This window comes from Myodes glareolus, chromosome 22 (assembly GCF_982192425.1).
Source record: "Myodes glareolus chromosome 22, mMyoGla1.1, whole genome shotgun sequence".
In the NCBI taxonomy this organism is placed as follows: Eukaryota; Metazoa; Chordata; class Mammalia; order Rodentia; family Cricetidae; genus Myodes; species Myodes glareolus.
Window position 1 is genome coordinate 9,829,685 of NC_142047.1, and position 14,146 is coordinate 9,843,830.

General features: G+C 42.2%; 1 protein-coding gene across 1 annotated transcript in view; it reads left to right on the top strand.

The window, feature by feature from the left end:
• The first annotated feature begins 425 nt into the window (after positions 1-425).
• Il15 (interleukin 15) overlaps positions 426-14,146 on the top strand; it is an 82,663-nt gene continuing 68,942 nt past the window's right edge. The window contains exon 1 of the mRNA XM_087900685.1: positions 426-857. The gene's annotated coding sequence lies outside the window, so the exon portion shown is untranslated. The remainder of the gene's footprint in view (positions 858-14,146) is intronic.

Sequence of the window (14,146 nt, forward strand, 5' to 3'; positions counted from 1 at the left end):
GCCAGCTCCTTGAGACTTCACAGAAGGCCAAGGCGTTCCAGGACACACAGAGGCTGTGGCCGACTGCCCAGGGGGCGGGGAATGCTCTCTGCTCTCAGTTGCCCTTCAGGTTCTGTGCCCTGGGGGCCTGGCAGTGGCCAAATCATGTGGGCACCTGGTGTGGTGGCCCGGGAGCGGGTGCCCCTCCCGTAGGCTCCTCCAGGATGTTGTTCTCCGACTCAGCTTGGGTTCTTTTTCTTTCACTTTTCTTTTAGCTGGGGTTGGGACTCCCCGCCTGGAAAGCGCACTGGGAAACCGGGGAAACCCCAGCTGATTCGCCCCTCGTACCTTGATTGCTCACACTGGCTGCCGCCTCGCACCCTGCAGCCAGAACTCGATGGAGGTACAGAATGGGAGGCGGTGGTGATGGTGGTGGTGGATCAACAATGGAAGTTTTCCCGAAAGCCTACGCCCGGGGCCCCTCCCAGCTCTGGCTCTACTCAGGCACCCGTCTCCCCACCAGCTGCGGGCCAAGGCGCCCCGCCCTCTTGACCGAGACTTCAGTACTCAGTGGCACTATATGCAGAGTGTTTTCCCTTCTGTCCAGCCATTCTTCTCTGGGGTTCTCCTCTACATCTTGCCCTTGCAGGGTAGGGCACCGCTTGCCGGTCCTCCTGCGAGTCTCACCAGCCCGCTGCGCCCTGCAGCTTGTGGTGTACCTCGCTCCGCGCTGCAGGGACCTTGCCAGGGCAGGCCCAGGGGGAGCAACGCGCGTCTGTCTGCCCCCGCCCAGCTGCAGAGTTGGACGAAGACAGGATCCTGCTGCTTGGAAGGCTGAGTTCCCCATCTACCCTAGGAGCTCAGAGAGGTCAGGAAAGGTACCAGCGCTTCTCTCCTTTCCACATTCCCCTTCCAAACTTCTGCTGGCCCTGGTGAATGGATGCGTGCTCTGAACTCTCTCTCTCTCTTTCCATTTTGAAAAATCACTTCTTCCTTGATGAAGATGTGTCTTCTAAGGGAAAGAAGTGCGCAGGGATGGCCATAGCCTGGGTATGTATTAGCTACAACTTAGCTCGAATCACCTAAAGCTTATCACCGTAGTTGTCTGTCTGTAATGCCATACTGAAGCGAAGCAATGCTGGAAAATTGTCCTGAAATCAAATCCGTACTCACGGGGGCGTTAGATGAAAACCCGGCTAACTTTTTCAAGTGATTTTGAGGCTGCAATTCTGCAGCAATGCAAAGGTCAAAAGAATTTCTATAACCCCTCTGTTGTTAAGGTTGTGCTAACTTCCAAGGACAAGGAAACATGTAAACACTGTAAACGCTGCAGGTTCCAGACTCTTCGCAGAGTCGTCAGAGGAGGAGTGGAAACAAGTGACTGCCTCCAGCTGCTTCCACTGGTGATTTAAACTGATTTCTGGTCCTCTCCTTGGTGTCAGGTCTCTGCCAGTGCCTATCACCCACCCTGACCTTTGTCTGTAGCAGGGGAGGTCTGATTGTACTTGCTGGGTTCTCTGTTTTGATTTGGTAAATAGTCAGATAACTAAGATTAGCCAAATTTCTGTGTAGAGGTTGCAAGTTAGATCCTTATTAGCATTGAATAATTTAGAGGATTTTCTGAAGAAAACTGAGTGGGCTTCATAAAAGAGGGGATGCTACTCCAGAAGGGATGCCGATAGAAAATAAAGGACGAGAGACAAAGCAATAGTCATTTGAGGCTTTTAAAATGAAAAAAAATAAAATAAAAATCAGAAGTTTTACTTAATGTCGAAGCATCAGAAAGTGCTTCAGGCATGTTCTAAGTGTGTGAGCATGTTCTGATTTTATGCTTCTCTCTTTTTTCCTCTGGGAGTTTGCAGTCGGACTCTCATGGGTCCTCTTGCCTTGTGATCTGTTTTGGAACATGATAGGGGGTAGGTTTTCCCTAGCTCAGGTTTCTGACAGCCTTTTCATAGTTTGGATGCTGTTGCTGGGAGCAGCTTTACAGTGTGGTGGGCAACTAGTTCTGGTGGGTTAAAGGAAAAATGCTATGGTGCTTTTTTTGTTTAAATCTTGTTTCAATTATAGGAAATGTCAATAGGCGTATTGCATGATATAAAATTTGTCAGTGACACATATTTTTTGCTACTTAGTAACTTTAATGAGCCAGTTAAATAACACTCAATGAGTGACACATATTGTTATAAACTAATTTTGAAGATTAAAAAAAATGGCTTAAGTTTATTGAAACAGAATTTGGAGCCTGAAGAATTTTGACCTTGGCAAGCAAGTCAGCTAAGGTGTGTTGCCCCTCAGCAATTTCAGGAAGGCTGAAAGGAATTCTGCAGATGTAGATTTTTCTGGAGGGAAATGTTTGTGACACTAATCAGCTCTATTAAAGGGCGTCTGATCCTAGCCTTTTAAAACATTTTAGACTTTAAACCTCTGTCCGTTGTCTCCTAGATTTCTCTGCTCTTGCATTTTGTCAATCATTCTTCTGAACGCTGGCTACTGACAACACGGGAAATAAAGTCTTCAGTCCATAGCCTGAATCGGGTAGTAACATGAGTTACAGCCAACGACTTCAGCTCTAAGCTCTAAACATTGTTCTAAGTATACACATGCTTGGAAAGTGTCACACGGAGCACCCAGTAAATATAAATAATTGTGCATATAGTAATCAGTGTGTAAGCTAACTTCAAAAACTTATGCAAGAAAACAGGGCTTGGAAGGGTTGACCTCTTCCGACCCAGACAGACCTAAGATTGCAATGCTGATAAGAAATGAATTATTCCCATTGAACTATTTCCCACAGTTTGATAGTGACAATTGCTACTTTATTTGGACCAATGTTATGATGTTAGAGTTTTGGTTTCAAGTTGCTTTTGTAGCTGATATTATTAATTTTATATTGAAAGATTATAATCAAATAATTTCTGTATGTGTTTGATCCCTTGGAAAAATTTCTGGTCCCTGAATGAAAAGATCTGTCTAGTGTGTATCAGTTTTTAAATAATGGCTCATAATGGGCAAAGCTGGATTGATTTCTGTTCCTCAGTCCCTCTGCTCGTCATTTTATCCATTCAAGTAGGAAGGAAGGACTCCAGGAGGGGTGGGAGAAGAAGATTCTCCTGCTGCATCCTGACTGAGGGTGACTGGCTGCTCTTTGAGATGTCTTCTTTAGGAAGTCACCTAAGGAATGACTTTAGATGGTGGGATTGGCATGTTCCTTCTTCTCTGCCTCAACATTAGCTCTTCCGAACCTCTATGCAGCGGCTCTGGCAACAGCAGGGGATGGCTGCAACCCAGCATTAGTGGGAGGGAACGTTCTGCAGAAGTGTTGAGAGAAAATGAGTGGGTTTTGGGAGAATGCAAAAGCGGACTGCAATTTATTAATAATTATTTTATATTGTGTTTCCTTTAACTAATATCAAAATTACATATGCATATATTTGTATATCTTACAGGTTTGAATATGTGCATGTGTGTTAGCAGCTATCAGCAGATAGAAGGACTATTTTAAATTGTATTTGGGTTACATTGGATGGAAGAGCAAGGATGGTCTAGAAATCGTGACTGAGATACTGACGTAAAAATTGTTAACGTGTTCAGAAGGAAGGAAATGTGAGCCCGAAAGTTACTAACAGGAAGGTTCTGGTGTCTCGGGCATTATGTTGGTTTGCCATAGGCACAGCCCCATTGAATTCTAATGCGTTTAATGTTTGTTCCTACTGTACAAAAGGGAAAAGAGCAATAGGTGGTGCTGCCATGTCCTTCTGTGTGGAGTAGGATCCAGCTAGCCAGGCATTGGTCTACTTAGGATCCAGCTAGAAAGACATTGGTCTACTTAGGAACCAGCTAGGGAGACACCATCCATGTGGAATAGGATCAGCTAGGGAGACATCAGTCCACTTAGGATCCAGCTAGTGAGACGTTGGTCTATTTAGGATCCAGTTAGGGAGACATTGTCCCTGTGGTATAGGATCAGCTAGGGAGACCCCGCTGAAGTTAAGGCTGACTCTATCCCTGCTGTTTCTGTGGGTGTCCGGCTCTTTGTGTTCAGTACATGAGAAATAAAAGCACATGTCTGTACCAGGAAGCAGGCACTGGCCATCATTTAAGTGATTGTTTTGCTTTGTATTAAACAATGTTATCTCTTTCTAAAGTGTTATTGTTTTGGGCCAGCAAGATGACTTGTTGAGTAAAGGAGCTGGCTACATAAGCCTGGTGACCTGAGTTCAAACCATGAAACTGTGTAATGGTGGATAGAGAACCCACGCCATGATGTACCAGGGCACCTGTGCCTCCGATCTCCATCATGCATACACACAGAATGATAATAAAAGCTGATTAGAAGTCAGGTATTCAGTGCTGGGGTCAGAATTTGGAAGGTGGGGTTTTTGGGGCCATTTCTGTTGTGTCTGGACACATTCTCCTGGAGCCAGAGTGTTGACGTGCATGGGTTTGAAGTGTTCTAGCCAACTGCAGGGTAGAGGTCCATAGCCATAGTATGATGGTGATATATGGATCTGAGTGTAGATATGTGTGCTTTCTCCAAATGCTCGTTTCTTCTACGTCTTTAGCCGTTGCAGAACAGGTTAGGAGGATGATAGAAATTATTGCAACAAATGAAGAAAAAGAAACTGAAAATCATCAAGGGTGGGGCTGGGGGAAGGGATGAGTACGGGGTTGGTGGGGGAAGGGAGCTGTATTCATTGTTGTGACACAGAAGAGGCCCTAAGAAGTCCCTGGGTCCAATACCTTGAGTCCTATTTCCTGGTAGACGCTTTACTCTTGTGCTTTCCCCCTGAAATGTCCAAAACGAAGCCGCCGTTGGGACCTCATGACCAAGCTCTGAGGTGATCGAGGAATTTTCCCTTTGTGGAAAATCTTCATAGTTAAACGTATGTTTTCCCAATTTTGTTTTCTGTTTATGTTGGGTATAGGAGTGTGTGTATGTGTGTTTGTGTGTGTGTGTGTGTGTGTGTGTGTGTGTGTGTGTGGTGTTTTGGGGGCGTCATTCCTCAGGCATCCATCATTGATTTTCTCTTGAGACAAAATTTCTTATAGGCTTGGAACTCATTTGTCGGGATGGACTGGTTGGTTAGTAAGTTATAGAAATCTGCCTGCTTCTGCCTCCCCAGCATTGGTCAGATTGCAATCTCAGGGAAACGTGCCTCTCTCTTTTGAAATGTGTGTTCTGGTGATCGCACTCAGGTCCTCAGGCCTGTAAAGCAAACACCCAACAACTGGACTGTCCTTTCTCGAACCCGACTGTTTCCAATTTTTATTCTTAATTCTCCACAAGAAAATTAAAATTAAATATTATCATTAGTATATTTTATTATACAAGACTACTGTTTAGGGTTATTTTTAATATTTTTAGTGCATGACTCAAATAACTCTTGTACTTTTAATAAACAGGAACTAGTTATAAACTAAGACCATATTGGAAATATGTATCAAGGCAGTGGACAAGGTACTAATGTCAAGGCTTTGATTGAAGGCATCTCCTATATGAATTACTCCTGTCTGTGGCAGAGTCTTGGAGGAGACTCTGAGTGGGAGGAGTGTGCCTGTCTTTGCAAAATAGGGGAAGGGTAAATGTGAAAAGGGAAGGGGGAAGGGAGAACTCAGACTCATCTATTGAAAGCTCCTCTGGGTGCAGTGGGAGTGGCTTTGTGGGTTTGGCTTTTAGTTCCTTTAGTACCTTGTGCCTTCCTCCCCTAGGCACAAATCCGAGGGTGGGCAGGAGAGCTCTGATCTAGTTCAGCCTTATCATCACCCTCCTCCGAGCTTCTGGACAGCCAGGGAGAGTGGGAACATTGAAGAACCTAGCTTGGCTGCTATGGAGGATGCCCTGGTGATTTGGAACTGAGTGTCTGGAGGCTTGGGTAAGCTATGGTTCCTCATCATACTTTCTAGACCCAGCTCCTGCCATGCTGCCTCTGCTCTTCCATGTACTTGTCATTCCACATGCTGGCTTCAGTGAGAGACGCTGTTTCAAAAGCAAGGGGGAAGGTGATGGGGGAAGACATCTCATGCTCATCTCCAATTTCCATGTACATGTGCGCGAGCACACACACACACACACACACACACACACACACACACTGATGGGACAGTGGACTCTTTATGCCTAGCCACAAACTGGCCATAGGGGTGATTTGTATTAACTTCAGGAAGAGTCAATCACATCATCCAAGTGCTTGACAGCTGAACAAGGCTGTAGAGGAAGTCAGAGACAGAAGCCATATGGGAAAAATGTTCAACTAAGGTGATAAGATCGGTATAATTTGGGGGTAGAATTAAGGATGGAAAAGACAAATTAGACTTAAGGAAATCTGGAAATTCAAGTAGTTAATTCAAGTGTGTAGTCTCCTGTCTGTTTTGACTCGAGGGTGTAACTCTAGTAACCCCTTCGCTCCATCTTTCCCTGCCTTCTTTCTTCCTAGTGGACCTTCCCTATCACCTATGTCCTGATTTCTTCTATTAAGAAAAAATTATCCTAAAGTTTTTTGTTATATTTCTTTCTACTATATCTGACATTTATCCCAACATATAGAAAAATTTCCCTATTCTTAGACTCTTTTGAACAAGCCAATTAAATTCTATGCTGTTGTGTGAGAAGACTTTTCCATGTGGAGACACAACACACACACACACACACACACACACACACACACCCCATATTAGAAGTCCATAACTGACCAAACTAAGTATACCACCAAAGTCCCACTTTTTAAAAATTGGCGTTACTTATAGAAGCAAGAACTACTCAAAGACAGCTGCACCACCAAAGCTCACTTCAGCATGGGTGACAGCTCACAAAATCTGCCAGCCTGCTGGCAGCTCAAAGGGTTGGAGAATTCCCTTTCCAGGTGACTAAGTTTATCTGAGCCTGCTTCTTCCAGGCAGTTGGTCTAGTATGTTTTGTAGCTTGACTTGTCTAAGATTATCTCTCAACAGTCGTGATTGTTTATTCTGGGAGGGAGGGGCCTAGTGAGTCTAGTGAGTCTCCGGGACTTCCTGGAGTGATTTTGAGTTGTTTACTTTTTTCTTAAGGAGCTTCCCTTAAGGAAGATAGAAGGTTTGGAGTCTGGGAGGAGACTGCTACACACCACATGTTCACTTCTCCTCTGAAAGGGTACTTGTCTGGTTAAAGAGTCAAATAAACTAGATGTAGTTAACTACACAGGCTAGTTCTTGGCTCTCCTCCCTACCCAGTCCCAATCTTTACCCTACTAGCAACCATTTCACTCTTTAACTAGTTGTTTATTTCTCAACGTGAAAATACAGCAAAGTCTGAGAGTTGGGGCCTTAAACCTGGTCTCTACTTGGTCTTCCTCTCCTGGTGATCTCATCCTGACGCACGGATTTTAATGCTTTCATGGGCTGATGATTCATAAATTTATGCCTCTAGTCATGACCTACAGCATGAACTCCAGACTCATATTCAAAGTCTGTACATCATCCCTGATTAGACGTTTAACACATTGGAGTCTTAACTTTACTCCATAATTTACATGTCCCAGAATACTTTCCTGTGATGTTTGGTGACAATCCCATTCAAGTCTTGTAAATAAGCAATGAGTAAATCAGTATGAGTTATTTTTAATTTCTGTTTTTCTTATGCTCACACCGACTTTGCCACCAGATTACTTAGCCATGCCTTTGAATGGCATTCAATATCTAAATGATAGTAATGATGGACTTTGTCACTCTTTGCCACCTCCTGTCTATGGCTTATTATATCATTGTCTGTAGTTCAGCCTTGAAGCTTTTAAATTAGATCTTTAAATTATGGTTATGTATTTTTCTCATGCTGTTTGTTTCCTGAGTGCTGAGATCTCTGACCTTTCTTCTGCCCCCAACATACAGTGACATGATATAAACAAGAGATGGTGCCATTTAAAAATAAGAAAAACAAAGGCTGGGATAACCATTAGTCCACAGAAATTCTAAACCCAGCCAGGCCTATTTCCTTACTTCTCTCTGTCCTCAAAGGAGAAAGTGTGCCTAATAAAAGCTCAAATTTGTTCCCAGAGAGTCAGAACACAGTCCAAGAATGGAATCCTGTGAAGGCAATTCTGAGTGCTTGTGTGAAAACCCCAAGAAAGTAAGACTTGTAATCTCAGTTTCTTTAGAACACAGAATTATTCTTGGAATCTACCTATGTGCTGCTCCAAGGCTTTGCAGATAGTGGTGCATTTGCTTCAGTTGTTAGTATTCATATAACTCTATGGAAATCATGTGTTTGCCACATGTAGCTTGTAGCTTGTCCGTGTCTTTGGATATTTGATTCAGGTGAAATTTTTTTTTTAACTCTCAGAGTATAAATTGTCTGATGCTCTGAATAAAGTTGGCCATTGCATGAGACTTTAGGCCACCTCATATTAAAGCCTTGTTCTCACAGGTTCAAGGCCCCAACTAGAGTGGTAAACACCAGAGAACAGTCAGTTCTCTTGGCCTTTTATCTCTTCTCTTTGGATATTTGACTCCTTGGACCTTTTCTCTTCTTTCCCTAAGAAATAGCTCATGTTTTCAATTAAGTTTTCTCCTTCCTCCTTTCGGAGTTAGACTACCTGTATGTTCTTTTATATAGTTGACGGTGTTCTATTTTTGTTTTTAAGTTTAAAAATCTTTAAAACTTTGGGGTTTTCTTTGAGTTTTATTGAGGTCCATTCCACTAAGAAGAAATACTAGTACAATGCCTGAGACTGGTTGCTCTTTACTCTGTTGTGAATCAGAATATTGTAGGAGGAGCCGACTGGTGTTTTGGAGTCTTTCAGAGTGACTGACAAGAGCTACAAGATGTGACCTTAAAACTTTCTCAGGTGGTAATAAGAGGTTCACATACACAAGCGATTTGTCTTTAACCTGAGAGTACCCCGGTTCTAATGGACGTCAGATATGAACTTTGCCCCAAGACCATGTGTTTCTTTGATAATTTGTTGACGTCTAGACAAGCAAGAAGGAAAATCAGTTTTGTTTTTAAGTAGGCAAGTACTTTGTTTTTGAGATAGAGTGTCATGTAGTTCATGCCGCCGTGGAACTTGCTGTGTAGCTAGACTGGTCTGCCTCTCCAACGCTGTGATTGCAGCCATGGCCCCACAGCCAACGTGAAACTCGCCCATTTTTCTGGTCCCATATTTAGTATTAGTCTCGAAATTCGACAGTTGTCACTTTCAGATATCCATGTTTTTTTCTTTCAACACTATTGCAAGCCACAGTGTTACCAATAACATTCTACAATGTAATGTAGCACGATTTGTCCTTTCTTTAGACTCCAGGAACATGACATCACCACCTTACTAGCCTTTACCGAGAGTGTTTTTGCCTTTTCTCAACTGTCTACTGCCTGACATATATCAATTTCAGTATCATCAATCCCTATGTAAATTGATACCCTAAGCTTATTATCATAAAATTAAAAAAAGTTTTTTTGGGTGGCTAAAGATCTGTGCAAGGGACAGTGGTGATGGTGTTCTCTCCTTCAATACTAGCATGCTCAGCGTGGATGTCCATCAATTCTGATTCAAGGCCCTGGCACACACATGGTCATCTGTGTGGAGCACCACAAGGCCCTTGTGGACACAGGGCCATTTGTGTGGAGCACAGTGTCTGTTGCTTGTCCTGTGGCTTGGTTGGCTTAGTTGTTCCCCGCAAGGCTTTTCCCCCTGGCTAAGTGGAATGCCCTGACAGCAGGAGGAGTTCAGGATTGTCAGACTTGCCTTTATTGTTGTTTTTAGTTGAAAAAAAATTTTTTTGTACAATATATTCTTTTCCTGGTTTCCCCTCCCTTGATTTCTCCTAGATCCATTCCACCTCCCTCACCACATAACTCCATCTCTTTCTTTCTTTCCTTACAAAGCAAACAGACAGAAAAAAATACCAAACACAAGGAACACACACACATAAGGTCCATAAAAACATAACATTGGAAACCATAATATACAAGCAAAAGAGCACTAAGACCAAAAATGCCCGGATAAAGTAATATGAAAAAAAAATCTACAAAAATACCCCTGAGTCCATTTTGTGTTGGTCATCTATTGCTGGGTATGTGACCTACTGTTAAATGTGGTAAACATACCATTGGAGAAGATTAGTTTTTTTTACTTTGTAAGTGGGTGTCAATTGCAGACATCTTCTTGGTAAGGGGTGGGAGCCCATACCCACTTACATAACACTCAGCTTCTGTAAGACAGGAAGTAGAAACTGTCAACACATAAGGACTGGGAATTCAATTCTGACTGTCACACTTGTATCATTCTTCGGGGCAAAAGTACTTATAAGGCCAGACTCTACTCAAGATTAGAGAACATAAGATCATTTCTTGACAAATAGTCTGACATGCATAGCCAGAGGCTGGAAGCCATTGTTTTATGCTACCTACTTCTGAAAATTAAATTCCACAAAGGATAGTATTGTAAAGAAACTACTTGGACCATACTGCTGTTGTTGTCCAAACCCTCCTCTGCTTCCTCCTCTAACTCCAATAAAAACCAAGTTCAATTACAATGACTGTTGTCCTTGTCGCATCTGTTCTTCTTCTGGGTTCACTGATTTACTATCACAGACACCTTTTCTACTTATCCACGATAATGCCATGTTCTTGCCTAAGAACCTTTGCACTTGAGGCTACTTTTTTTTTCCCCACGAATTCTCTTATCTGAGATATGTCAACTCTCCTTAACCTCTTTTGGGGTTTGACACAAGTACCTCATGTACATAGAAGTCTTCTGTGATTTAGGCTCTTCAAACTGCCCGCCCCCACAGTGCCTGCGTCTCTTCTCTGTGCTGCTGTTGCAGTCTGACACAGTCCCGTGGGTAATACTTCTAGGCTTAGAGGGGCTCGTGGGGATTGCAAACACAGGGCTAGTTTCCAGGTGTTCAAAATTCGAGGGTGTCTTATGGTGCAACTGGCAACAAGCAAGCTTACACAGATATCAGTTCAAAAGTGAACTTATTCAGATATCAATTCAAAAGCAATTTATAAATAAGTAGATGCATATATGTTCATGTTTGAGTAACTGATGTAGACGGTAATACTCAGTTTTCAGAGCTTTATTTATGTTCATAAAAAGGAACTCTGGACTTGGATGTAAGGATTATCTAATGAGTTGCGAACAGTTCTCTTGTGCTGCAAAATAAAATGCAATGCAGCATGTATTTTTGTGATTTTCTTCATTGACATAGCCTTGCCATATGTTGGTTCTAGATTATGGTAGTTTCTGGTAGAAACTTAAATGTATTAATGAATGAATGAATGAATGATGAAAGGATGGATGGGTGGATGGATGGATATATTGCTACCAAGGAGAACAAAACTATTAAAAATAGGAAAGGCTAGGCACGGTTGCCTATACCTGGTAATTCCAGTCCTCAGTAGGCAGAGGCAGGAAGATGTTGAGTTCAAGGCCAGCCTGGGATATAGTATAAGACCTTTGTTTCCAAAACCCAAGCAACCAACCACACATTCAATCAACCAATCAACCAGCTAAGCAAATGAACAAAAACTACTGGAGGGAAGAAAGAAGAGTTATTTTCAAAGAGAATCTAATAGCTGAGTTTATCTATTAATTGTTTTCTTCAGTCACCAGTAATGTCGAGAGCCTAGAATGCATAGGCTGTATTTTAAGCCCTGGGCAAGATTTGAGTCAGTGGGGCACATGGGAGAAGAGTCGGGGTGTTAAGATAGTCATCCTAAGAGCAAGGAAAATAAAATGTGCTAGGGACTCCACCTAAAACCAGAACGAGAGAAACTGATTTGGGAATCTCCAGACTGTGGTAAAAGTGGGCCATGCAGTTGAAAGTGTTAGTCTCTGGGAGTCCTGGCATGGAGAGTGGGTAGCCTGGAGCATAGCCTGTAAATTAGCAATGGAAAATGATCAGCCGTGGCTAGTTGTGAGACAGTTCTCCAGGAGGCAGAGAGATGTGCAGAAGACACAGGTCACATACACAACGGCTGTCACAGAACTGGTTACAAGGGGAGAAGCAGTGCTCAGAGATGGTCTTCAGGATAGCCATGTCAGTTCCAAGGTCTTCAAGAATGAAGGTGAAGTTTCACAAACTCTTGCTTGCCTGCCAGGCTTGCTCTGCCCGATGTCTTCTGAGCTCCTTTCTATCCACCTACAGCAATTCTTACATGTCTAGCTTGAAAGAGTCATTTTCTAGATGAAGTTTTCCATGAAAAATCAAACTTTAACCCAATTTCCTGTCTTGCTCCTGGAAATTTGTTTACATTCTACCTTTGCGATCTTACCAAGCAATTTTAGCACTTGGTAGGTGGAGGAAGAAGGATGCTGAGTTCAAGACCAGCCTGGATTGCATTGGTAATATCTTGTCTTCAAAAGCCAGACAACCAACCAACTAACCAACCAACAAAACAAGCACACAGATGCAAACACCACAAATTGAAAATGAAAGAATGGTTAAGTCAAGGAGAATTGATTTATTAATGCATATTATTTATTTGCTGAATTTTTGCTTTAGAACTGAATGCATGGAAAAAAGCTTCAGATAATATTTAATTGAATGGAAACATATTTATGTAGCTCCTCTTCTCAGGTAAACAGGATGATCAGAACAGTGATGATAGGGTTGGAAGGGTTGAGGTTGGGGAAACAGTGATTCCTTATACACCTGCCACCTTGCCTACAAGATAGTAGGATTTTTCAAATGCCATTTTTGTTGCCTTTAAATCACTCCTCATTGCTGAGTATCTGGGAAATGTGTTCAGCTAGATTTGACTAGTAATCTAATCAGATCACATGGATATTGAGAATTCTTCCCAGTGTACTCCTAATTTCCAGGATCAAGAAGTGAACTGAATTTTTCTAGGTGCCTAATTTGACAGAGGATACATATAGAATATTTGAATTCATTATTAGAAATGTGAATGCTTTAGAATTGAAGAAACAGCAGAACCAACTCAGGGCTCTTTAATATTTCGTGCGTGTTTTTTTATTTTATTTCAGAGTGGATAATTTTGCAATTTCAAAGAAAACACTTTCATAAATGAAAGGGAAGTGAAATATGACACACTGTAATCTCTAAATTTATTCAAACAAGAGTCCTTTTGTTTTCTTAGTTCTAGTTGCCAAGTATTTTAGAAGCAATTTGGCATAAGAGGATGAGAGAAGTTTAAAAATCTAGATATATTTTTAGTATAAGAATTATCCAGTGCCTCTTCTCCCAAGAATAAAAAAATCAAACATAAAGTCTTAGTATTATTATGCCACTTCTATGTGTGAGTCCAATGATCAGACTTACAAATCTGTGTCTCATGGTTTTCGACGCTACTCTTATAGAGCGATGCCCCAGTGGTTGCTTGAGAAGAAACTTGATACATGGCTTTGCTGAAAATGTCTTGTTTGACTTGGCAGGAACGCATTTACCTTATTAACCTTGGCCTTTCTTATCTGCAGTCACTGTTATTTACCAAATAGGTCCTCTAAGTGCAGGATTTTAATTCTGGAAGACTATCGGAAGGGCAGAAGTTCTGTTGTACACAGTGCCTGTGTGCTGACCCCTTTCTTTGGGCATGGTTTCCTGCCAGCGTATGTGAGAAACAGAACGATCACGAGACTCTCCAGCGATGTATCATCTAATGAAAGAGTAAATAGTTGTATATCTAGAGTTGAGTAGCCCATGTGTGGAGTGAATGACTTTATACACACTGTTTACTTTCCTGGCCAGCAATCAGGACTCGTGGGGCGTGCACCATTTCATCTAATAGTGCCTTCTCCTGCCATATGGCCGGTTCTTCCTCCTGACACAAACCTGAGCCAGTGGTCTTTAAGCTTCCTAGGGGAATATTTCCATAAACCTCCAAGACTGGGTTGTGAATCTTTCACTCTTGGCTTCATTCAGTAATATTTCTACACATTTCTTTCTCCGCCATAGTGCCAAAGATCTTAATGTAATCAGCTCTTCCAACTCATGAATGCTAATTTCATATTCATACACTGAAGCACTATGGCTCGACCCACTGAGAGCTCACCATGAGAAAGTGGCAGAAATGGGGTTTGAACTCAGGTCTCACTTTAGATTCAGCATTCTTAATGTGGAGACTGGTATTTGCTAGTAATTCCCACTGGTAACAATTATAAAGATGTAAAGAAGAATTTATAAAAATTTCATAATTTATAAATGAAAGCCATGTGAGATAATAGACTAC